Genomic DNA, 25,240 nt, shown 5'->3' with positions numbered 1-25,240 from the left:
ACAGATGTGTTCTGCAACCTGAAGATGAGAATGTGTGGGTTCGTGTCACAGCCCCAAGGATCTCCTTGCGGTTCTGGGCCTTGTAGATGGACTGCTATAGCAAAATATCACCTCCAAATTTAGCTTGAAACATTTAGTTGGAGCAGAGTAAACCAGAGGGTGGAAAAACCTGATCTATCCTGCACAGACATGTGGAATCCAGGCCAGAAGAAATCACGAAAGAGTGCAGTCTGACCTTGTAGAAGCCCTTAACATGATGTTCCTTATCTCATCTTGCACCTTTACTTTCACTCTGCTTTATTTTGCTATAATTCTAGCCTTGATGTGTATCAGGAGCTCCAGGTGCTTATCATCCAAATGATTCAAAAGAACTCCTCAGCTGATCTGTCACTGATACAGTTCTGGAATGGGATGAGGCCCCTTCTCATGTAGGTTTGTAGGTTAGGGCCATATCTCACAGCTCCCTAGGCATACTCCATAGCTTTTCTGGGCTGTTTTGATGAAGCCTTTGCCTCTACCGTGAATCCACCAGCAAAAGTGACAGTCATGTCAGCTTCTAAAATGCCTGCTTTTACAAGCTACTGTGACATGTACCAATTCTTATTCTTTGCACGCATGGGCTCAGATCCTTTAAAGTTCGGGTCAATCTCAAGGCTAAAATGAATCCCTTTGTCTCAGGACTGACGCTGTCCTTTCAACCCTGCTGGTCAGAGGCCTCTTCTATCTTAGATGGTCTTGCCAGGTTTCCATGAAGATTGTCCAGAGGAGACAGGGACCATGATCATTGTTTTACAGCACTGTCAGATAGAGGACATCTTTCTTTGTCTTTCAGCTTATGGTTTGGGTTAATAGTTAAGTGTGAATGACTGCAGGCTTTCTGTGGGTTTGCTGGAGTCAAGCTTTTGAACTCTTTCCTCTCCTAGGAACTACCACACTCAGAGGTGAGGAAAACAAGGTGTGCAATTAACATAAAATTCTGGCACAATATCATGATTCACAGTATCATCTGGGTTTTCTTCTCTGTGCTCATCACCTCTGTCTCTTATTGAATGCCCTCTGCACAGAATACCTATGTTATCAAGTTGTAATCCACATCTCATTTAGCAACCATACACCTGTTAAAAAAACCTGCAAAAACAGCAGCTCACAACTTTTCACTGACAAGGAGAATGTGATCTTTCCTACCTCCACTGAAACCTCCAGTTGCACAACTTGCTGTGAAAGGAGCTGCACGGATCTGTAGCAGATGCTCTCCTTCATGCCAATTGGCTCATTAGTCATTTTAAAGTAAGGCTTTAAAGTCTATTTCAGTTGGAAAAGGGGACTAAACAGTCTCCTTCAACCCAATTTCACTCCAGGCTCTCAGCTGCATTGTAATTACCTTTACTATCTCCAGTAATCAAAGAGCATCTTCAGTCAAAATAAGAAATAATACTTCTATAGTACTTTCTATCCAAGATGGCTAATATCCCTGAATTATTTATCATAGCATCCTACTGCCTGTTGCCTTCCTTTTGCTGTTGGGAGACCTGACTCAAGCCGCTGTGAAGCAGCTTGTCTCTGCTGACAACGAACAGTGGTGGGACAGACAGACTCCATCTTGCTGGCCCTGACTCACTTCCCACTGTCTTCCCATTTCACTTCTCACTGTCTCATTTGAAGACACCATGAAAGAGGCCATGCTGCGTGAGCCCTATTTTGTGGCAAGCATGTCTCACTAAGTAATTCCAGATCTCATCAGAGGTCTAGCAAGTATTAATGGCTGCATTTTGGTCTTCTAACTGGAAGCAAGGTAGGGTCATTCCATCCCTTCTTTACAGCAAAGAAGAAATTGCTCTGAACATGGAAAGGGCCCTATTCAGATCATCTGGACCACCCCCTGAATCACATGTCATCCTGTAGTCATATAACCAGGAACTTCAACATCATTACAGAAGGGTATCATTAGACAAAGAGGTCCTGGTTAACACAGGTATTCCTCTGAGAAACACAAGGACTATGACAGATCTAGGAATCTCTGTTTTACACACTGTTCCAGGGGTAAATGGCAGGACTCTTGACAGACATCGTGAGGGAAAATATCATCTTCCTGATGTTTGTCATAAGTGTCCAGAGAAGTGCATAAAACCACAAATAAAGCCATTTGTATCACTAAATCAGTGGTGGTTTTTCCAGAAAATACAAATAATAGAAATTAATTTGTCAGCCCATGTTTAGGCCCAAGCCTGTTCCACAGCAAAACCTTGAGGAAAGCTGGTTGAAATAATTATTCTTGACTTATGAAATCATTCTTTTTATTTCTGAAAGCTAATGGAGTGAAAACACGCTTTCCAGACCTTTGCTAATGACAGAGTCAGAAATAATGATCGGGGACCCTCATGTTCCTCTCATAATGAGGAAAGCAACACAAAATGATAGGGATGCGAGTCCTCAACAATCACTTGTTCTTTATTTAAAAGGCAAATGGAGCGTTTAGACGAGTTCTTTAGGTTAATGGAGCCACAAATAAGGTTTTGGGGCAAGGATTTTTCACAGCTAATGCAACTCAGGCAATACCTTCTCTGGAGGACAGAAATATTTACAGATGTTTCACTGACACAGAGAGGCAACCTAAAAGCTAACATTGCGAGGGTAAGCCAAATCTGTCCTTAATTTCTCATCCCACCCCCCAAGTCTGTATACACAGTCCCCAGGAGCGCAGAGGCACCGCATGCCCAGCGGGGGTTTCAGGCACTGAAGTGGTGCAGGAAGGTCACAGGCAATGTAAGCCCCAAATGAGTTTCAGAGAAGGGGCCACAGTGAATTTGAAAATTACTCCTCATCTGCCCGTCACCCAAACTGCACACCCCTCTGCCGTGCACTTTCCTTTCACCTACTCTATATCCCTGCCTGAAGCACAGATGCTGGCACCAGCCTAGCCCACACAAGACTCCCAGAAAGATGGAATGACCAAGTGACTTCTGCTTCATTGCTGTTTGCTGGGGGTCATGAGTTTGGATAGACCAAGCCCAGGAGGTCCCTCAGAGAAGCACCAAGCAGCAGTTCAGGCAGTTTTACCCCAAGGTCAGGAGAAGATAGAAGGCATCATCCACAAGATGTTTGGCTTCAGAGGGAAGGGGCAGAGTGTGGGAAGTCCCTCAGTCTCTTTGCTGATGGTCAGATGCGATTTGTTTGACATCTGCTACAAACAACTGGAAGGAGAAGTGAGAGCCTGGAAAGACTTCTGCCCTGAAAGGTTCTTCTTGCTGAAGGAGACTTGTACCTGTTGCTTTCTCACAGGCTGGTGAAGGTAGCAGCAGAGTGGAGCCCCCATAACCTTGGGATGGCAGTTCAGGTCCAGGTCTCCAGAGGGATCTATTTTTTCGCCACATCACCACGTGAAGCAGGTTCATGTTTCCCTCCTGGCTCTTGTCATACTCATCAGTTCTCCTGTAAATAGACCTGACACAACAACCATAGGCTGAGGACTTTTAGAGAGAGGGACCTTACCTCACAAATTAATTTTACAGCACTGCTTTCACTTCTAATGCAGCAAGAGGACAGCCACACTTAGGCATGATCTCTGCCATACAGTCCCAAGTCACTGCCCTCTCTGTAGAAACATGGGAGGGAATACAAAGTCCCTCCCTCACTCTTAGCAAAGCGTACCCTGCAAAGGGAGGATCCTCTTAGTCCTTCTCAGACTGCTAGTTCAGACAGCTAAAAAAAATTTAAATGCAGGTATACCCATATCATTGATTACTCAGAAGTGGGAGGCTGTACACAATCCACCAACTAATTTCTGAAAGATACATAATTATTACAATTAATAGTCTCTCATCCCTTTCAATGTGAGTCCATCACAGAGGAAAAAGTTTTCTAAGAACCACTATGATATTTATAACTCAGTATATATCATGAAGCAGTCTCCTGGAAAGAAGGAGATAATAGTTCACAGATACATTTGTTTTTTATCAAAGCCTGCTCAGCACTTACACGTTAGAAAAAGAAATTTAAACCCATTGATCTGTCAGGGTTGATGACAAGAGAAACAAATTTGAGAAACTGGTTCAGTTCTCAAGTCCCTATTTTAATAAAGCTAACTCTTTTCCTAGGTTGTGATCTCATTGACTCCCACAAGCTTAGTGGCAGGAGCTTTGTCAACATGTTCAGTGGGAGCCCATGAGCGTGTAGAGGAGCACATTGAAGTGATGGAGAAAAGCCGCCCGGTCTTGCAAGTCAGGACTTGAGCCCAGCACCTTGGCTGATGTTTTCCTGGTGTAGCTGTCTGTGAAAAGAGTTGTGGAGACAACGTAATCAAAATCTGTGACTATAAAAGATTCCACAAAACTTGTGGGTTTACATTAGGGTAAGTGATGGTTGGTTTTGAGGGGCAAAGAGGCTACTAAAATGCAGCATCTATCAATGGATCTATCTTCATATGTGCAACTTCTGCCTTAAGTTTTTTAACTTTCACTTGAGATCCTGGATGAAATCAAGATATTCCTAATATTTAACTGGAAATAGACTCTCCTTCTATTATCTTTACATTGTTCTATAGAAATAGGAGTCTTTGATGCTGTAGAGCAAGCACCAGCTGGAGAAATTCTGCTACTATGACTTTCTTTCCCTACTCTGACCAGGACGGTATGAGATGCTAATCACCCTTCAAACCTCACAGCATGAAGACTGACTCTTGAGAGTCTATTAACGAAGACCCAGCTGCAGTAAGCTGGCCTCGCGGTTTGGACAGATGGTACAAGAATGCCCGAATAATGAACTGGGAAGGGCAGTTGTCCAATAAAGTACTTTCAAGTAACTTTAAATGCTCATTTGACTAGGTGTAATTTATCAGCCAATGCATGAATCTTTAGTCACAAGCATAGCACCAAGTTCAGGGAAAATATAAGCTGCTTTAATCAGCTTGCCCCTGGGCAGGAAAAGCACACAAGGAGAAGGGTATCATCAGTAGCAAAGTGACATGTGCAGAGCATAGAGTAGGTCTCAACAGTCACCTACAGCCCCTCCGAGCCTGATTCACTCATTGCTGGTACAACACTGTCACCCTCACCTGTAAGAGACTAACGCTAACATACGTAACCAGCTAAAAACAGCCTGTGCTGGCAAAAACCATCGGCAAAACACTCAGTGATAAGATCCAAATATATTACCCTCATGTAACAGATATTTCAAGACAAAAAAAGAAGAAAAGAAAAAAAAAATCCTGCGTTAGGACTGCCATGAATAAGAGTCGACCGGATCAGAAGAGTTCCTTGTGCCTGCAATCCAGGTGAATGACTTGGCATTTGGCAACATCAAAAAGCATTTTATTGAAACAGGCACTGCAGACTGAACCATCCTATCTCTCTGTGTAACCACGCTGTCCCCATCATTATTGGCTACTCCATCTGTTTGTGTGTCATCCTCAGATTTTATCAGCAGCAATTTTATATTTATTTCCAGATCACCGATAGAGAAATTGAAATAACACCGGACACAGACTATTTTATAAAATCCTCACTCCCATCAGTCAGCATTCCCTGCCTCTTTTGACTCAAGTCAAAATATTGCGCTGGGCCATGTTGAACACATTGTAAAAGCATATTATCTCTCTGCAGTCACAGTCAACAACTGAATTTGTAATCACATACAAAATGAAAGTTGTTCCATTTAGCAGGCTCTACCTCCTTGAAAGCTATGTTGCCTGATATTAATTATATTTCTAGTTAGTAATTGAATCTCATATTTCCCTGTGCACTATTTTACCAGATATTGACTTCAGGTTGGTCAGCTTATAATTATCTTAACTGCTCCTCACACCCCTCTGAAGTACTGGCAAAAACTAAGACCTTTGCAGTCATCTGTAATATTGCCAGCACTCCCAGGTTCATTAAAACCAGACGTTTCTTGAGCCAGCTCTCTCAAGACTCTTAGGTATATGTTATCCTAATAGACAATGTTTAGCAGACTCTTCGGTTACTTCTTGGAAGTAATCACCCTTATCTAAGCCCGTATGCTCTGGCTTTTAAAATACAGGGTGGAAATCATGACATAATGCCTTTGACTCCCTGGCCTTATTATAATATCTTTAATTATCTCTACCTGACAATGCCAGGGTTCCTACTGTTTCCAAACCTACAAAAAGTCCCCGTTGCCACTAACTCCTCTCGCTAAACCGGAGGGTTTGCATGGTGTGTTTAGTTGTCCCCCACTCCAGCAACCCCTTTTCTGCTGCCCCTTTCCCCTCTTTGATACTGAAGGGGTGTCATGGACAAGGAACAGCAAGCAAGTCCTGGAGGAGGATCAGGAAGGATTCCTAACAACTGCCTAGGGATCCAGAGGACTTCTGCAATTCACCTACAGGTTAATAGGGCCAAAAGCCCTGCCTGTAATTAGGGAAAAATTACACGGGGAGAAAGATTTTCTCCCATCCTTAGGGTCTGCATGCTGTTGTACAGGGCTTCTCTCCATCCAAAAAAGGTCAGGAAAGTAAGGTAATAGTTGGCACAGAGCCCATAACAAAGACAGGGGGCAGAAGTCAGTGCTCTAAACTATTAATTTTGTGTCTTTTTCCTATTCCACTCCATCTTTTTTCCAAATTACCTGCCCCATCTTGTCTTCACTGCCACACACACAACTGAACTAAAAGCTTTACACTCAGAATAAATATCTACTACAAGGAGAAGCTTGTTATACATTCACCGCACACACACTGCATTCTAATAACTATGGTCATGTAGAGAAATCCTCTTAAAACAAAGAAATACCGCAACGAATAATGAGAATGTTCAACAAAACTCCCTGAAGCAAACAGGGAAATAGAAAGATTGTTTGACCTTTTAATACTGTAAATACATCTGCAATGCCCAAGGAATGGCTGCATCCCACAGCCTCCTGAACAAATACCTGATGCCTCTAATAACACTGTTTTCCTGCATGTCTCTGTAACAGCCACGTGGCTCCTCTTAGCAGCAGGACAAGATAGTTGGGATTATATGGAGCAGCATTTCCCAGGTGTTTTGGGTTTTGTTTTGGTTTTTTTTCTTCCAGCACCTGTGTCCATTGAGTAGGGTAGTTCATCAAATGCAGCATCAATTTCTTCTTGATAGACTTAGGCAGTAGTAGAATACCAGGGATCTGCACGTGCAGTCAGCCAAGGGCTACTTTATTAGTCATGACAGTCTGAAGAACCAGCTTCAATGAAACACATGTCCCACTGGACAAGACACACTTCACTGGGAGAAGAAGGATGAACAGCCTGATCTTAGAGGTCTCCTAGTCCTGAAGAAGCTGTGAGGGTCAGAGGAGGATTTTGATGTGTGCCTGAGGCAATGCCATCCACGCCTCCTCCGTATCTCCTTTGGATGACAATGGAAGCAGCCTCCATAGGTTTTGGGTTCACCCCACACAGAATTGGTTGAAGGAAGAAGGCTCCTCATTGTCTGAGATTGGGGGAGAGCCTATACACTCCCCAAAGCACTTTCTATAAGCTTCCAAATGTCAGTGATGGGCACAAAGCATAAATTTGTCTGCTTCATGCAACCGCATACAGAGCAAAGATCGTCTACTCTAATTGTCTCCCAAACTGGAGGGAGAATAGTTGTGAAGCTGCTTTGCCCTACAGCAGGGCTAATTTTCTGGGCACTGAAAGGTGTGCTGGATGTCTGGAAGCTGAGCTTTTCTCTGCACAGAGCCACACTGCCATGAAGACTCACCACCTTGTTAAGAGGTACCAAGGCATGGCCCTGGATCAGGTTTCCAAACCAGTTCAGTTCCCACTGTGTTAGGTCTGTGGAGCTCTAGTCCCAGGTATGAGTACTGATCTCTTTGGAAAATCAAATCCTAAGGTCTTGAAATCTGCCCTTTCTCATGCTCTTCCAATTACTACTGATCTCCTCATTTAAAAGCCTGGTAGTGCTGACGGGTGGTGTGATCAGCACGATAATAGAAACAGGTTTTTGAAGTCTGCAGAGCTACCTCTGGTTGGAATGTTTTAGCCATTCTTCCTTGAAAGCAGCATTAAGAATGGAAAGAAAATAGTATCAGAGTGTTTAAAATGATACCCAGAGAAAGCAGAACTCTTTCACTAATCTCTCACAATTCTCTGGCCATGTCAAAGGAAAGCCATGACTTACTCAGACTGCCAAAATGCTTTTGAGCAAACACCACAAAAAAGACAAAGTATAGTAATTAAGACAGGAGAGGGGGGTAAAATATTATTTGGATGAAACTTTAACAAAAAGAAAAGAAGTGAAGAATCAAATGGCCTATTTTCACCCTGGCGAACATCATATGCCTCAAGGCTCCACCCTGGATCCCTCACTGTTTAATTTGCTTGAATTTATGGATGATCTAGAAAGGGATGGAATTGAAATAGCAAAAATGTACCATCCACAAATTTTTAGGTGGGTCAGTAGTAGGAACGATTACAATGACATTCAAGAAGACCTTGGGCAACCAGGTGACTGGCCCAAGTAATCAAATTCCAGTGCTGAAAGATCAAAGCCACGTAACATTGGAAAGGGGGAGAAAATTGCTTGTGCAGGAATCTAAATGGAGGTGGGCAATTTTTTCTTCAGAGAGAAAAAAAATTTTCTTTACACCCATCCCATGATCTGTGCCCTCAAACTCTGGAGGCCCCTCATTGCTGCACAGTGCATGCCCTGAGCAGGTACGTGCCCAGGGCCACTGGCACAGAATGCCACTGTGGCTCTGAGCAGCAATTGCCCCTGTCCCACCATGGGAGAGGCTGTGCCCTGCAGCAGGGCAACACCTCCCCTGCCTGCCTTCCTGCCCCTGGCTCACAGCATGGGGCTCTGCCAGTTCACGCAGGCAAGTCCTCCTCCACCTTCTCTTTCCCACCTCACACAAATACACACATGGGTCCCTGAGGTGCCCCTTGGCCTCTGACTCAGTGAGGAGCACCAAGCAGGAATGCAGAGAAGGACAGAGGATGCAACAGGAAAGAGAAAGAGGCTGCAATGTTACAAGGAGGAGGAGAAGAAAGGACAGAGACAGAGCAGGGAGAAGGAACGGTCAAGAGATGGGGCTAGGGAGAGGATGCTGCACACCGGGTGGATATAATGCAGGTGACACAATGAAGTAGTCCAAGTCATCACTGTAGATATATTCGTGCAGATTCAATATGTGCACAAATGATAGCAGAGAGACAAAATCAATTAGAAATGAAACACTCAAAAATGTTTGAGCGATTCTACATAATCACTACAGACCCAGATGAAATCCTACATGTAACATCTCTTTATAGGATCTAAATCTTCCTCAGAGATACTGCACAACTTGAATGTGGTTATGAGATGCAACAGGGAGGAAAAAAATTCAAAAATTTCTGTTAAGGCCAGATATTAAGAAGATATCCTAGGGAAAGAGCACAAGACAGGTCTAATAGCTAGGGTTAGGGTTAAAAATGACAACAATAAAAGATCTACAGATGGAGTAGAGAGAAAATAGATGCCAAAGGAATGGGGAGGCTGCAGATGCATTCTGCACTGACAGTTCTTCCATCTCCAGGATGCCTGAGGGTCTTGGGTAAGGCTCCGCTGGCAAAAGGGGCAACTGAAAGGGCTAGGGTTAGTGTTAGGAGAGAGACAAAAACTACTGCTCCAGTTGGAGTAGGGCAAGAAAGGGGCTGCCAAGGGATAGTTGTCTGCAAAAATAGCTCTCCTGTGAGAGCTTGCTCATCCTAGCTATGACTGGGAAGGTTGGGACAAAAGTCTGCCAAGGTCAGCAATTTGGACTAAGGTGTGGATTAGGGTTTGTGTTGGAAGAGGTGAAAAGTCTATCTCTCTATTTTTGAGTGGGGCTGGAAACAGGCTGCCAAACCTATGCTTAAGCTGCTGAAAGAGTTCATCCCCTGAGACCTTTTGTACAATGATGTGATGAAGGAATGTGTAATCTTTAGAGTATACTCACTTTATCCCTACTCCTTACTTCATAATCTCAGGAAAAGAGACAGTGAAAAAAAATCACAGAAAATCACTACAGATAAAAATAAATATTAAATACTTTTTGCAAACAGGTATTTAAGCCTATGTACTCATTGCTATACCAGATCAAGGACACAGGATGATTCAAAATGAGAATGTATTTGTCTATGGATAACATTAGTTTCCAGAGTCATGTGAGTTAATGATAACAACAATTTTTGTAGTATATTAAATGCCATTCTTCAAGGCTTAATCCAACCTCTAACTATTTAGGGATCAGGATGAGATCTAATGGAGCTTGAGAACAAGGTTGAAAGGATTGATTATCCTGCATGTGCCTGCTGTGAGGTTCTTACATCTTCCCCTGAAGCATGTAGTGCTGGCCAGGGTCAGAGTCAGGATTCTGGGCGGGAAGGCACCCTGGATTAGCTTGTTTGTACTCCCTCTACTATGCCTTGGCTGCAAGCTATGCAAGGTTTTATGTCTGTAATCCATAGCTCTCCTCGAGGAACACAGAGGGCCTCTGAAATGCTAAACAATCCAGGGAAAGAAGCTTACCTGAAGCCATAAGTAAACCAGCAGTCAAACCTCTGACATAGATTTTGGCTTCTTCCTCTTCTAAATGGCTCAAGGTTTGGATGTCTTTGTTTTCAGCCCTGTATCTGAAAGATAAAGGAATTAGCAGGATTTCTTTAATCTTTGTGTTCTCCCATATAAGTGTATTAGAGGAATTTTGTAGGTTATGGAAATATTTATTTTGAATTAAAATTAAAGCTGCATCATGCTGTGTGTTATTGTATCTTAGTGTAGGGCACAGCTGAGCCATGCTGTCTCCTCTACCTGACTGCAGAAACATCATCCCTTTTGCCCAGACATGGATAAATTGAACAATCATGCTCTCTTTTCAGCAAAATCCAGTTTATATCTGTTGTGACACAGAACACATGGGATCCAAAAAGACTCCTTAAATATGTATTTTGTTTTCAAAATTTCATAGGGAAATTGATTCTGGCTTTCAAACAGCAAAGAGCTAGAAGTGTAACCTAGGGCACTGTGGAGTCAGTGTGCCCAGTTATTGACAGAGGAGACCAATAATTGTATTTCTGTGTAAACTTATTTTAGTGAATATAAGAATAGCTCAACTGGCTTTATCTGAGCTCTTTCCAGCCAGTTTCCTCTAATTTAACCAGAGGGAGGGTTGCTGCTACCACCTAAAATAAAGAAGAAAATAGAAAAAGTGATAGACAATTAACAGGCAGACATGCTTCCTCACTATGAGTGGAGTTGTTGCTGGTGTCTACAAAATTTCTTTCCCACCTCCAAAGGAGATATAGTTTCCAGAAAAGATCAAGCCCAGAACACACTTTAAGTCTCACAGGCAAAGATTTGTGAACGTATTTCTCCAGTGCAGTGCTCGTCTACCTGGACAGAGGGATACAGAGGAAGGTGGGAAGCACAATATGAACCCTTCCCATCTCAGCTGCTATGTGCCTCTCTGATTCCTCCTCATGAACAAGTGAAGCCCTCCCTGAACACAGCAGCCCACCAAGCAGTGCAGGTCCAGCACCAACTGAACTACTTTCTTACCTACATCCTAGCAACTCCCTCATAGCCTTCAGCAAATCTCCTTCACTCCTTCCCAGTCAACACTCAGGGAAATGCAGTTTCATTAAATCTTTCTCACAGGACTGCATTCAAGTACACCATCCAGGTAAGTGCTAATGTTGGCTCAGATACTATTGCCTCAGTTTCCCTGGCAACTCTTTTTTTCCCCCTTCTGCCTTCAGTAAGCTCTTTAGATTCAAGCACCCACCTCAGGCCAATTTTTTATTTCAAAGCTGGATTACTGCCTTAACTCCCTCTCCCCATTTTTCTACCACTTATCTCAATGCTCTCTGACTGTGACGATGTAACACAGCAACAAAGGACCAGGACAAAGACAAGGGATTAAAGTATAAATGGATCTAAATACTTAATAGCTGGAAGGAAGAAAAGTGTGACCTACATTAATCAGAGGCAAAATAGTGACAATAGGCTTCAGCTGGTTGTGTACCTAATTTTTTACTTATTTATTTTTAAGACACCAGGTACCAAGAAAACATGCTTGAAAAGGTTTCATTCAAATGTGGCTTCAGACATGATATGGAAGTTTTCTACACTTTGGAAACAATAAGACAACATGTGAGGGAAAAAAATAGGATTCACCTTTATGAGGGCTGGCACTCTAGACCAGAGACAATTAAGAGTTGCAGATTGAACCCTCCTGTCGTAAATTACTGAGATTTCTGTTTAATTTCACTATAAGGGTCTCTGTTGTCCATTCTTGAAACTTATTCACATGACTTTCAAACTGCAGCTTGAAGCTCCAGGCCCTCAAGTCAAGAGATAGTACAAGAGTCACAGCTTCTATCACAAAAAAAATTGAGGCCTGACTTACAATCGTGAAGATAATGTTGAATGTGAATAAGGTTCAGATATCAAGGAAAAAAAAAAAAAAAAGAAACCCTCATCTATCCATTTTTGACACGATTTTGAAAGGAAAACTCAGAGGATGGTGTACTAACTTGTCTTCTGAACCACTGGAGTGAGCAGTACAGTAGACATGGGGCTGTTGTAAGTATGCAGATCCCTCAAGGCTGTTGGCTGCATCCTTTATTTCTCACTCCAGCTGCTACTGGGAGAAAAGACAGAAGATGCAAATGTCCAGTGCAAATAGCTACGCTTGTGCCATCTGCTGCCTTGTGGGAAATCTGGGAAGAAGACTTGCTCTGCTGAGACTTCTTGGCCTGCCTAAAACAGGGTGTGTCTTTAGGGTCCCCAAGCCTGAAGCAATGAGCAGCTGAGAGTGATGCATTCATAGCTTCAACCTATACCTTATCTGCTACCCTTCTTTGAAACATTACAGCTTGACTCATACTGTACAAGACAAGACTGTACTCTTGTCTCAGTAGCCTCTTGAGCTCTGAGCTGGGTTTGGTTTCCTTTAACAAATCAGCCTCCTAGCCCCCATTTTAACATTAATTGATTGGAGATGCTTTTAACTGTTCCTTCTGGGTGTATTAATTTTTTAGAGATTGAATTTGGTTTGATGAGGCAGGAAACCTGAAACTATTCCTGGCATCTCCTGCACACTCAGAATAACCACTCTAATGCATTCAGAGAAGCACACAGCAGCAGGGTGGTAACAGCAGGGCTGGGAAGGGGGAAGGCAGAAGAAGGGGGGCAGGGGGAGCCTCGGTAGTCACCTATCCATTTCCAAAAGACATCCGTAAGTGATTGCTTACCCGTGTCATCTTTTATATTAAACATTTTTCCCAGCAATGCAGGTATTTCGATCAGGCTGAGGCTGCTGACATTAACAGATATTAAATACACTCAGGAGAAATATGATCAAATGTTTGAAGTGTCTAGTAAATGTGCTGTTAGCCGCCCTCCCAGGGAGGCTTAGTGCAAGCTATTGTGTTTTGCTGAGCGAGAAAAAGGCTGGAATATTAGACAAGGAATCCAAAGGCAATTTTATCAGCAGTGTTATGCAGCTCTGGAACACAGTGCTAAAGGATTGGAAGCTTTTCTATTACAGCCATCAAATTACTTGCTATTCTTAAACATTGAAATGCCATTTTGCATTTTAAACCCTCCAAGTTGGCAGCTGTAAAGGATTGCTATGCTCAGCAACAACACTTCCTTATTCTGAGACTATGGCAAGGTTCTGGGCAGGGCCAGGCTTTGACACCTTATTAGACCAGACAGAGATTTCATCCTTCCCGCTCACTCAGACAGGAGTGGGAGATACACTTGGCCAGTAGGAGATACACTTGGCCAAGCTCCTCTCTCACATAACCCTGCTCAGCTCAGCACATTTAACCCATGGATGAGGTTGACTGATTCCATTCCTAGCGAGATGCCCTGGATCATCACACAGGCCTTACCCATCTCAGAGAGTGTTTGTTTCTTCCTCCAACAAGATTTCCTGTCTTTTTACTTCCAGAGATGTAGTACCAGCAAACCCCATTCTTAGAGCTCAACTCCTCCGCTCCTGGAGCAGAAAAAATAACACATGGGAAGACAATTGGCAGAGGAGGAAGGGGGTCAGCCACACTTATGTGAAAGAACATCAGGAAAAAAGACTGGGAGAAGATCCTCCCTGAAAGTATATCTCAGCACAGTGGCTATTTCTCCTCTGTTTTTCATATTTTGGTTTCATGAAAAGAAGCTTGAGGCTGCTCCTTTCTCTTGGCACATCAGGGATACCATGCCTCACTAGTGAGACCTCTGCTAGACTGGGCAATGTAAACACTCTCTCGCAGAGGTTTCCTCACCCTTAAAACAGCCTCTTAATCCTGCAAGACTCTTCCACAGGGTTATAAAAAAGAAACCAACTAAAAGTAAAAGGCCACTTTCTTTGGTAAAAGGCCACGTCACCCCAAGGGAAAAATGGTTGTAGATTACAGAAGACATCCCATTTTTCATATAGATTAGTGACATACATAGTATTTTTCTATCCTGGAAAGCATTCTCATTCTTTTAAAAATTCCCAATAAATCCAAATAATTCAAATACAGCCATGTCTGAACTAGATACAGCTCCTCAAAATACTCCTCCAGTCAAAAGTTCAATTCAGCCAAAATTAAGAACCCGCTTTTTTTAATTAAAGAAATCAAATGCTGTGTTTCTGGTGTACATCCACACCTTACCTGAGGTGGTCAGTCCCAGGAGCAGGCTGAAGCCTAGGGCACTCCGGAGACCCACGGCTACAAACCCAAAGCACCCTTGTAGATGATTTGAATTCCGCCTGAATTCAGTCCTGCCCACCTTTCCAACAGGTAATGTTAGTGCCCTGTTAGGAAGGACTTGGGTCTTCTCATCTGTTCAATCAATTATGTGATGTTGCTACAGGACAAACAAGATACATGAAGACAGAAGGGCCATGCACTTCACACTGGATTCTCTAGGTACCATCACCCTTTAACACCCGGACAGTACTGTGTTCCCTTTCTCCCTCCTCCCTATAACCCTGGGCTGAACAGTTGGATTAGCCAGGAAGTACCCCAAGGCAGTGATTCAACAGGCTAGACAGTTTGGTTGGCTTCAATCAAGGCATTGAGACTAGTCATTAGTCAGTCACAATGATCAAAAGGCCAATCCACTGCAGAGGATTTTAACCCACTGTTGAAGCACGGGGTACCAACAGGTCCTGGCTTCGGTGAACCAGTGGTGTCATTTAGCAAAGCAAGCCCTAGGCCCTCCTGTTTGTTAGAGTAGCATGCTTATTTTAAATTCAAACCTGCTGTCTTTTTCTGCTCTTCTTTTTCTATTGCTAAAAATGGTTTTATGACAGATCTTGATGGATATGAATTGTCTGCCATATGTTGTTTCCTTTCCTGACTGTTATCTCCATATGTCAAATGTACTTGGATCTGATGATCTCCATACAAATGATAACAAAACAAACAGACAAGGAGAGGCCAGACTACAGGGGAAACAGAATCCCAATCAGAGAACTGAAATACCAGCAAACAGCCTTTCTACTGGAGACCGTACGGTTTGCGTGCTGTCGCTCAAAACCAGTGAGTAGCTACTCCTTCCAGGAACTCTCACACATTAGTTGCTTTCTGACTGCTAAGAAAGGATATGTTCAAGGGGAAATTCCCTGGGCATCCACCACCCTGTTTAGGATATACAGAGTCTAGCGAGAGACCTTGTGAGTAAGGGTTGTTTTGCCTCCAGCATAATCAGCCAACCTTTTTATAACTTGTTTTTTTTTCCTAGTGAATTGGGTAAATTATCAGAAGTGCCTCAAGTGACTTAAATTTACCAGAGATTTGATCTCCTAAGTCCTTTAGACACTTACGAAAATTGGATCCCTTCTCTCTTACAGTCATCTTTCTCTTTCATTTTCTCCTTATCATACTGTCAGTTTTTTCTGTGTATTTGAGGCTTCTCCTGTTCTCCAAGAGATCCAACAGCAAGGAGTATTTAGAAAACAGAGGATCATGAATACCTGATAATCTAACACAGTGTACCATTACTTTTTCCCTATTGGTCACAGTTTTGATTTCCTAAACCAGATACAGGAATTCCTGATCATCCTTCAGGATGCTTCCCACTGCAATGAGCATCTGTGAACATGGGAGCACGTGACCTGGCCAAAGTCTCCTTTTCATGTATGTGGCAAAGAAGATAGGCTATTCCCAGGGAGGCTGGTGACAGTAAGGACAGCTGAAGTGCTACTCCACATCACTGTCATCTCCTTGGTGGAAGCCTTCTCTGAGGCAACACAGATCCAGAGCCATATTGTGCAGCCTCTGGGACCATATTGCATCACTGGAAAGGAATCATCTTTCCAATGAGAAGTCTGTCTGCAGCCCTGCCCCTTTGCTCCTGTGCCCAAACTTTCTGCACGAGAGCAAGGCACAATGCCTTTCTTCCTAGCTGAATCCACAAGGAATGGAGTTCTTCCTTACAAGCCAAGGTAAATCTGTGCAGTTCCTGAGAAAGAAGCCACCAGCAACGTAAAAGTTAAAAAACACATTTTAGGTATGATAGTTTCTGACTTCCTCAAGTTCTACTTCTCTGAATCCTTCTTTTCTTTCTTTCCCTCACAGTTATTGCCCTGCTGAGCTGCTCAAGAAGGAAAGCAAAGTGTTGGAATAGAGATCTTTGCAAGGTTAAAGAAGACACCTTTCACTTTAACAAATGACGGTCTCCATCTGTTTAGCATCCCTCTCATGTGTCTGTAACAGATACAGGCAGAATTGATTAGCTTTACTTTAGGCCTACTAATTAAAGCCCTCCTCTGATGTAATGGTACCACTAAAATTTCCACTTGGGTCATCTGTGTTTTTCTGTGGATCATATCTTTTTTTCAGGACAGAGAAGATAATATTTAAGGGGGTACATTTTTTAAGGGAGACCAGACAGAGAAGAAATGGAAGAAGCTGATGAGTCAACAATCAACATGAAGGAGTTTTAAGACCTAGAATAATTTGCATTGGAAGGGATTTTAGGAGTTCATCTAATCCAAGCACAAACTCAAAGTTAACCAGATCAGGTTGCTGAGGACATTGTCCAGAAGCTTTGCAAATCTCTAAGGATGGTGATGCCACAGCCTCTCTGGAGACTTGTTCCAGTGCTTGACAGCTCAACTTGCACGCTAACACAGCAACCTAATAAAGGGCTTTATGGCTTGTATCTGTCCTGAAATTTTCTTTCAAGGCAAAACATGGAAAGCAGGGCTGGGCATGGCCAGTGTTTGTTTGACACTCAGCATCTACCCAAGAAAACTCTAAGGCCCATAAGAGGAGCTGGTAAGTTGGTGTTTCAAGCCTTTGTTCAACTACAAAACACATCAAGGATGCTAGCTCCTAGGGAAGCATAAGTCAGCCTGTACAGCCATTTGGTGAGCAGTGTGGAGAAAAAGGTCTGTAACACAATTTGCCTTGAACAGCCACTCTTATGAGTCCAGCACTTCCCAGAGCATCCCTCATCAGGGGACTGGCCACACTGCACTTCAAAACCAAGAGGATTTAGGGACTCCTTTATCACCAGTCATGCTACCAATGTTTTTATTAGTCTTACAGTGTTACACACACTTGCTTTGCCAGATAACATGGCTGCAGCAGATTTCCTACCATCTCCCCCATTACATTTTCAGGACCTTATCGAGTGGTCCAGGTCCACAGTACAGCCAAGGGAGCAGTCAACTTGAGTACAGAGGCAGAAACAAGCAGCAGCGTGCTGCTGCTCCAGGTCAGAGGACAGCAGACCAGGTTATGCCAGCTTCAATGTCAAAGTCGATGCAGTAAAACTATGGCTTAAGTGCTGAGCCATTGCTGGAAGAGATCTCACTGGAACAAGTGTTGATGCTTATGTGAACAGTCAGGTACAGGAGAGGGACTGAACCCTTCAAGAAATGCCTGTTTCTAGAAGGCAGGTTACCACCTGCTGGTTTGAGTGTAGTTAACAGAGGTCAGAGGTTCCCCATAACTCCTGGTTGAGTGCATCACTTCATAAACCTTGCCGCCATTTTGCTGGCTCTTGTGACGATGGTGGTCCCTCAGACCTTTCCCATTGAAGGGAAGTAGAGAGGCACAGGCTGCAGCAGACCTTTGAATGCCCAGGGAAAGTTGAGGTCTTTCTAAGAAGTTGCAATACATGTGTAGTTTATTTGTTAAATTAGTAATATCTAAGACAACAGAAAGCTTGCTGCTTCTCTAATGAAATCAAATTTTAGCTGTTGGCTCAGGCTAATACTGTAGCAGACTGGTTGAGTTGCCTCTGTTCTACATGATGGTTGTTACTAAATTTGTATTTAGAATATTTTAAAAAATGAATGTGATTCATTCTTTTGAGCTAGCAGAAACAATGAGTTGATCCAGAGTGAATAGACAGTACGACATGCTTTCACACACTGGAGTTTTATTTTGAGTAATTCTAGCACCAATCAAGCCTAAGAGTTCAGTATTTAGCAGTAAAGTTCACACTTGTTAAAATTCAAATCTTCTAGGTCACTTGCTCATTAGCCACAAAAGTGCTCTGCTTGGAAGTGCAGTATAAATAAATAAAAGATAATGTATGTAATTCAATTTAAATTCAAGAAAAATTAACCTGAAGAGTTTTTCTTAAAGTCATTCAGCTTTCCAGGACTCTGGTCTTCTAGCTGGGCTTTAACAAGTACTGTTAAAGAAACAAGCAGTTTAGCGAGAGTCACTGGGATATGGGAGGGGTTGAGGAACAGGAAGGGAGCAGCTTGGGTGGACTATGACCACCCCAGCATTAGTACTGAAAGAAAGCAACCATTTCAGACCCTCCTCCACCACAGCTCCAGTTACCAGAAGTCTGTCTGTAAGGATTTACGTAGTAAATAACTGCTAGTTTTGCCTCTTGTACATCTCTGACCATTAAGTACCAGTGTTATTGCCTTTGGGGAGCACTTAATGTCTCCATCTATTTTAATTTTATATAATTTTGCACCGGTTCTTTAGAAATGCAATTGTATGCATTGCTTTGTTTCAGTCAATACCACCTAGACAGCTTGAAGTCGGTACACAAACTCCTTAAAGATAATAATGCCCTGAGATGAAAAGAACATATTTGACTGCTTCATACACTTGAATAGGAAGGAATTGAAAGGACCACTACCAACATCAGACAAGCTCAACATTTAATTTTATATTTCAAGAGTCTGATTGTATTTTGTTGTCAAACTCTTGCACTTCAATTCAGTACAGTTTTTACCAACATACAGGGCACTTCAAAGCTGCCAGTACAATTGTTTCTATTTAGATGGTGCCCTTTAATCAACATAAGATCTAGCATTACAGACATATATGTAGAACTCACAGAAAGCCTTGACAAATCAGAACTCATGAACCTTCACGAGTTCTAAAAACCAGGCATATCTGTGACTGGAAAATAATAGAAATCATAAAGCTTCCCTAATTAGTGCATTCAGTTTTGGTGCCATCTAAAGACTGAAGCACGTAAGTCTCCATGGTTAAAATTAATTCTACAAGACAGAGAGGAATCACCGTAGTAGTGCACAAGCAGAGCCAGGAAAGGTGAGAGAAGAGGAATTGGAACAGCAAAATGACGGTAGCACTAATCATTATGGCTAATGACAAGATGTTGCAAGAACTAAATCATCCAGAGAGAGAGAGAGGGGGAGAGAGGGGGAGAGTGTGTGTGTGTGTGTGTGTGTGTGTGTGTGTGTGAGTGCATGGGGCTAGAATCAAAAAGGGTGAACTGCTAAACCTCAGTGGAGTTGAGCAAATTATTTAATATAAAAAAAATTCTTGAATCAAGTTTATCTTATAGTCTATTTACTCTTTACAAAGTGTCTGTTCCCTGATTTGAGATTTTTTCTGAAATTAATTAATCATTTGAAGTTGTATCTGGAAACCTATTAATTCAAATGATCTACAGTTCATTCACAAGCCATTTGTTGCAAAAATTCAGTACCTGAAATTGTGCTGGTTTTGTCTAGGTTTCTAGATGAGTTAATATGCTTCTCTATCGCTGACGGCTGTCCTTCATTAATTGCTAACACTGGCTTTCAAAGGCAGATTCTATTACAAATTCAAAATTCACTGTCTGAAAAAAAATTCACACACCAGCTAAAATTCCTGGTAAACTGTAAGCAAGGAAATTCTTCCTTTCACAAAATTTCTGTGTACACATGTGCTCCTGGGAACTCTGGCTTCCAACTCCCCTGGGGACAGCATGGCAGGGACAACAACCATAACCAGGTCCCATAATGAGGGAGGGCTCACAAAAGTCACAGCAAAGGACTAGAGAAATCAGAATTAAGGATAAACTTGTGGGGAGAGCAGCAGTTTGATCTTACAGCTCTTAATATGGGAGGCATTTCAGGTAGGTATTTTGGATAAGCTGAGGACACATCCTAAGCAAGGATCCCAGCGAATTCGTTTGAAACCACAAACATTGATGGCAAGTTGATTAAAGGAATCCCTTAAATGGTTGATTCTGCTCCAGTGTTAATGACTAGAGGTATCTTGAGTTTAGATGGTACATTTCCTTGTACAAGAGAAGGATGGTCAGATCCCATCCTGTTAATGCATTAAATCTGTATATTTGGGATAATGACAACAATGCAGATATTGCAGCAAGTGGTCACAGCTCTGCTGATGTTGAGTTTTGTGACGTGACATCTAAGGAGGACAAAATAAGTTCCTGCACATATTAGAAAATAGTATATAGCAGAGTTGAAAAAGGCCAGTGTAAATGGTACCTAAATATAACAACATGTCTGTATTGTGCTAAGTTGAGTAAGTCAGTGAATCCAGCTGTGACACAGTGAGGACTCACACATGCCATATGTTTTAACTACATTACAGGTGAGTTCCCTGATTCAGCTACTTAGATGAGTAAAAATAAAGTACTAAAATCCTAAAGAGGATATGCAATGTGAGATATCATGAAAAAAAGAGCTTGTAATAATGGGATCTGTCAAGCCAAGGGACAGAATTGCAAGAGAAAGGGTAGGAACAACATTTCTGAGACACAGACATTCAGTTTGATAACTGCTCTGCACAGAGGCAGCTAGAGGGATGCTGAGTTGGTCTTTTCTACATATAGCTATTATTTTCTAGCAGCCAATGCTAGAAAAAGAAAGAAACTTGTGTTTTCCTGAGGGTAAAACAATCTACCATTTCAAATTCCCTTTCTATGGCAACTATGACTCCCAGAGAATGGGGTGGCATGTTCCCCACTCCTCCTAGTGCCCCTTCCTCAAGACAACCCTTTCTATGCTTGGCACCTCTTTTTGGTAGTTGTTGCTCCCTTGTCAACAATAAACCTACATCCATCACTGCTGCTATAGGTTATGGCATCAGGTCAGACTCCCAGACCCATGGAGGCAATAATGACAACAGGCAAAAATTTAAATTGAATTCCCTCTTCATTTGGAAACAACTCAGGGAAAACATAAACCTTGTCATATCTGAAGGACGGCTTAATACTACACTCCTAAATGAGACATGACTGAGTCTTAATCCCACTGAGTGAAACTTGACTAGTTCGTATTAATAGTTTATTATTATCTCTGATAGTTCCCCCACTCCAAATCCTTTGTGCGTCATTTACATGTGATTTTTAAATGGCAAAGCAAAACCCATTTGGAGAGACATTTTCCCATTTTAATAACATTTTCACACACATCAGCTAAGTCAGTCACTGTTGCAAGCTCAGCCTCCCTTTTCTGCAGTGATCAAAATTAAATGCTAGCTGATCTCCAGGGAGGCTACAGACTGAGCCAAGCACAGCAAGCTCCTGTGGTAGATACTGATGCTCTCAGTGATTCCCATCACTGCTTATTCATGTGTTTAGCAGTAATTCAACACCACATTTTTACACAAATCACAGGATCTCAGCCCAGCAATTTTTGCGGAGGGAGTTTCTCTATACCTCAAGACTGGTCTTCAAGCCGCCTCACTCCAGCCTCCCTGTTTTTCAGTGCCAAGTTAGAACGTGTCTCCACTCTGGATCGGGTGACGAAGTGGCCCTGAAGTTAACACAGGAGCTTAGAGCTGTAGATGGGGGCTCTTTCAGGACAGGACCATAAGAAGCAGATGTCAAATTCAGGCTTTGCTGTTGTGTGGACGAACTCAATTATAAAGCTTCTGTTTTTCAAGAAGGAGCAGAATATAACTCCCTTTATTTCTCCTCCCCCCAGAACAGGTCTCTGTCTGTCTCTGCTGTGAGGAGCTGAAAGGAGAACTAGAAACACCAGTGTGCAACCTCTCTAATAGTTGTGTCCAGCACTGCCTGAGGTAACCACAGCTGGCTAGGATTCATCCAAAAAAACCACTGGGAACTCTTAACACCAGACATGTCTGGTAAGGTCCTTCTTCCTAAGTGCTGTGATCACATAGATCACACTTATTTTCCTAAGGATAATAGCCCACAACAGCAAACAATTCAAGAACCTGTGCCATCAACACCTCCAGATTTGTACTGGCAGACAGTATATACACATCCTTCTGAGGACACCAGAGGGAGATAACCTCACTTGCAGAAGTAGGAAATACTCTCATTTCAGGTGTTCTTCTACAACTACTACCTCCTCTCATCCCCCAGTAATATCTCTGTTCTTAATAATCTGAGCCCCAGCCCCTACGCTGCTATACCAAAGAGCACTTGCTTTGAAAGTAATCCTTAAGGGAGGGCACACTGCTGTCAGCACTGCCATCACCCAGAACATTTTGCAGGACTATAAACCATTTGGAAAGAAAACCCACAAATGTGCAGGACCACTGTATAATAAAAACCCCTTCATTCTGTTTGAGGTATGAAATGGATCAGCGGTAGCAGGTGTTTTAATGGTGAGTGCATACAGAACCCTTTGCCATCCATTCTGTGCTGCAGTTATAGGTGATCATAGGACACCTGAAAATTATTGAGGGTACAAACTGGCAATGTTATAATTCCTAAATGAGCTCAGATTTTGAAAAATTAAATTTTATTTGCAGGTTGCAAGTGAACAAGGCCATGGGAAGTGGTGTTTTATACTTAGTAGCTCTCTAAATTTATGCCAGTTTTGTAGGGTAAGGATTGTGCTCAGTCTCAGTGATCCTGTTTTCAGACAAGAGGCAGAAGAACTAAGGAAATGTGCTACCGTGTTTAAGCATTCACTAGTAACATTCTGTGATTGGGACTATTGTAGCATCTGAGCTAGTCTTGCTTTGCACCTTGCACAGGCATTCATGCCTGAACAAAGAACGTACAAAATGCTACTCTTTGGATTTGGCAGCGTGTTACAAGCATTTGGCACAAGCATACATTTCAGTGTAAAGTGCAAGGCAACAGAGAATCCAATCCCATTCACTTCACAAAGAAAAGAGAAAAAAAAAAAGTGTATTTTGCACTTACCTAATGACAAAATTCGCCAGGTCCGAAGAGTCTGGTTTTTTTAGTGTTCCTATCAGCCTTGTTTTTAAAAAAGGAAGAATGGTAGCTGAGGGCAACTAATAGCTTACAGGGTCAATCTCAGCATTAGGATTTGAATGAAGAGATGAAAGAGGTCTAAAGGGAACAAAATCTCTGGAGACAGAACTATGATCCTTTTGGGAATTGTTCCCATGGGGCCACTTAGCAACAGGCCACCATCCAAGCACAACACCCCTGAGAGCAGAAGAAAAACTTTCTTCTTTGTATTTTGCCCTCTCTGTTGAAAATACTGTTTTCAGCTTATTCCCTGGGGAGTCAGTACCTCATCAGGAAGAAATAAAGCTGGCCAGTCTGAGAGTGATTGTGTCTCATGCTCTGCAAAGGCACACATTTCTCTTATCCCCAGGAAGAAAATTGTCTCATTTCATATTCAGAATCAAATGTACTGAAATTATAAGCAGTGGAATAATTATGTTCAACATGACACACTAGATCTGACCTTAATAAGAGAGCCTGGTGGCCTTAACTATTATGGGACCGGCTCCTTCCATTTGTAGACCTGGGGATCATTTCCACATTCTCCTTCCAGTAAAAATAAGTTATGTGCTTCTTGCATCACGTTCATGTGCTCTGTGTGACCCTGGGGGCTAAAGCAATAATTCATTCAGTTCTGCTGCATCTGAGTGCTGACTTGGCCAGTGCCACTAACAGAGAAACAATGAAAGTAAACATTTACTTAGAGAGAGGAATAGACACAGCGTGGTTATTTTTAAGCTTTAATTGTTTGATACTGAATTTCAGCAATTCTAGAAGAAACTGTGGCTCCTCTGACACAATTAATTTGCCCTGAGTGTTGATGGCTCCAATAGATAAGGATATACCTCTTTGACAAAGGTATTTGTCATCAAAATCTGTCATACACCAAAATATGCCAGCTTCTTCACTTCTGACCTCTGGGTCACATTGGTATTCCAGTGCAATCCCCACATATCTCTGCCAATGCTGCTTACACCCCCTACTATTATAGCACTGAGCACTCCAAGTGATGTAGACAACTCACGTTTCTCATGGGATAAGTATAACACAAAACCATCACATAAGTTGGAATTGTTTGCCTTTGCTCTGAAACCTCCCTACGCTTAGACAATGGAAAGCTGCAGGACAGAAGGGAGGGGGAGGAACAGATCTGTGCAGGACATATCCTTGGGAGCCTGCAGATGTGGTTTTAATCCTTCGTTTCTTTGGGGATCAGTTAATCAAAAGCACCTAAGAGGTGAAAATCAACATCCCACCTTTCTGCTGAGTAACAGCAGCAGCTGGAGAGAAATGTGTGGATATAACTGAGATCTAATAACCGTGTGCAAATTCTACTCTCCAGAGAGGTGCAAATATGAAGTTTGGTTGAGAGTTTGCTCCCCCTCCCCTGGCAGAGGAAGTATTAAAGTTTCTGCAACTAAATATCTAAAACCAGGTTATTACAGTGCTTTCTTCTGGAACTTATGCAACTATTACTTATTACCAGTTCAGTTTTCTCTATAATCTCAGATTTCTTCAAACCAAAGGCATGAGACACACCTTAGACCTCCTGCGCTGCTATTCCTTAGGTGTAAGAGAGGCACTCTAGTATTCCCTTCACATGGATGCTGGAAGGATAACACTGCAAATGCTTGGAAAGTGTTCAGAGGCTGTGCATGTAGGTGTTGTACACTATGAGGACATGCAAAAAGAGTAGACTCGTGTCTTTTTTAAGAAATTGCATATATAGGGGTTAGACCACGAGACTTGAAGAAAGGATATCTGTGTAATTTTCCCAAGTTTGTCCTTGGTCTTCTAGATGATACTGAAAAAAGAACTTTTCTTCTCAGTACATCCATTTCCCCAGCCATAGTATGGGAACAGTACTACTA

Source organism: Strix aluco, chromosome 3, assembly GCF_031877795.1.
Source record: "Strix aluco isolate bStrAlu1 chromosome 3, bStrAlu1.hap1, whole genome shotgun sequence".
In the NCBI taxonomy this organism is placed as follows: domain Eukaryota; kingdom Metazoa; phylum Chordata; class Aves; order Strigiformes; family Strigidae; genus Strix; species Strix aluco.
Note: the sequence above shows the minus strand (reverse complement) of the source record.